At 37.4% G+C, this 2159-nt stretch overlaps 2 pseudogenes; both read right to left on the bottom strand.

The window, feature by feature from the left end:
- Window positions 1-5: 5 nt before the first annotated feature.
- LOC124885668 lies at window positions 6-1555 on the bottom strand (annotated as a pseudogene).
- The window catches only part of LOC124900018, a 3229-nt pseudogene continuing 1416 nt past the window's right edge, over window positions 347-2159 (bottom strand).

Below are 2159 nucleotides of genomic sequence, written 5' to 3'. Positions count from 1 at the left end.
ATAAAACGGTCCATTTGTTCCTGAATAGCTTCTTTCAAAAGGGCTTCTGCTTCCTCGGTAAATTTCTTGGTAGAAGATATGATTTCTTGGAACTGAGGTTTATTAGTTTTTAAGTAAGTACGTAGCTCAAAAAGAAATTTCCTTACCTGTCCAACTTCTAATGAATCAAGATAGCCGTTTGTTCCGGTATAAATAGTCATTATCTACTCTGCTACCGTGAGAGGAGCCGATTGGGATTGTTTAAGAAATTCACGTAATCGTTGACCTCTTGCCAATTGATTCTGAGTAGCTTTATCGAGATCAAAAGCAAACTGTGCAAAGGCTTCTAATTCTGCGAATTGCGCTAGTTCTAATTTTAATTTACCAGCTACTTGTTTCATGGCTTTTATTTGAGCTGCGGACCCCACTCTGGAAACGGAGATACCCACATTAATAGCAGGTCTGATTCCAGAATTGAATAGGTCGGCGGATAAGAAGATTTGTCCATCAGTAATGGAAATTAAATTAGTAGGAATATAAGCCGAAACATCTCCCGATTGAGTTTCAACTATTGGTAAGGCGGTCATACTTCCTTCACCTAAACTAGAACTTAATTTAGTAGGTCTTTCCAAAAGGCGTGAATGCAAATAAAAAACATCTCCTGGATAAGCTTCACGACCGGGTGGTCTTCGTAATAGAAGAGACATTTGGCGATAAGCTTGCGCTTGTTTGGAGAGATCATCATAAATGATTAAAGTGTGTCGTTCACGATACATAAATATTCAGCCAGAGCTGCTCCTGTATAAGGAGCAAGGTATTGTAATGTAGCAGGGGAATCTGCCGTTTCGTCTACCACAATAGTGTTTTCCATCGCTTCCCTTTCCTGTAAAGTCGTTACTACCTGGGCCACAGAAGATGCTTTTTGCCCAATAGCTACATAAACACATATTACATTTTGACCTTGTTGATTAAGAATGGTGTCTGTGGCTACTGTTGTTTTACTAGTCTGTCTGTCCCCATTAATTAATTCTCGCTGACCATGTCCTATAGGGATCATCGAATCAATAGCAATAAGACCGGTTTGGAGAGGCTCATATACAAAATGGCGCGAAATAATATCCGGGGCGGCAGATTCAATTAATTTAAATTCAGAAGCTGAAATTTCACCTCTACCATCAATAGATTTAGCTAGGGCATTTACAACTCGACCCAAATAAGCCTCACTCACGGGTATCTAAGCAATTCTTCCCGTTGCTTTTACAGAACTTCTTTCTTGTATCAATAAACCATCGCCCATTAGTACAACAACATTATTTGATTCCAAATTCAGAGCAATGCCTATTGTACCCTCTTCAAATTCTACTAATTCACCCGCCATTACTTCATCAAGACCATGAATACGAGCAATGCCATCGCCTACTTGAAGTACGGTACCGGTATTTACAATCTTTACTTCTCTATTATATTGTTCAATACGTTCACGGATAATATTACTAGTTTCGTCAGCTCGAATGGTTACCACGATTCTTTCTTTATTCTTTTTTGAAAGAAAAAAATAATACCTACAGCAGAAAGACTAATCAGTTATTTCTTTAATTGTTCCTAACATGCCAATATTGGCACTAATGGTGCGTAAATTTAACTCGTTGTTCAAACAACTATTCAGAGTTCCTAGAGCTCCTCGTAAGGCTTGTTGGAAAACCCATTGTCGGACTTGATTAATCGCCCTTTGCTATTCAAACTGAATCATTTCGTTTTTGTAATTTTCTAATTGTTCCAAAGTCTTATAAGTTGAATTAATCAAAGTCAATTCTTCTCGTTCTATCTCGGAGTATCCATTCACTCGAAACTGCTCGGCTTCGGTTTCTACTTTTCGTAAGCGAGAACGAGCTTTTTTGAGTTGTTCAATAGCCCCTCCACGCAGTTCTTCTGAATTTCGAATAGTATTCAAGATCCTCTATTTTTGATTATCTAATAAATCACTTAATGAAAGTAGATTATTTTTCCATTCCTTTCCAAAATTCCATAATCCCTTCCCGAACCAAACATGAATCTTTCGATTCATTTGGCTCTCACGCTCAATTACTTAAGTTAAATTCTCATATCTCTTTTTATGAATGTAATGAACCTATATTCTCTTCTTTGTTCATATTCCAAAAAGATATCGAAACTAATGTAAG

The sequence above is a fragment of the Capsicum annuum genome, chromosome 7 (assembly GCF_002878395.1).
Source record: "Capsicum annuum cultivar UCD-10X-F1 chromosome 7, UCD10Xv1.1, whole genome shotgun sequence".
NCBI classification, from domain to species: domain Eukaryota; kingdom Viridiplantae; phylum Streptophyta; class Magnoliopsida; order Solanales; family Solanaceae; genus Capsicum; species Capsicum annuum.
This window is presented reverse-complemented; position numbering and strand designations above follow the sequence as displayed.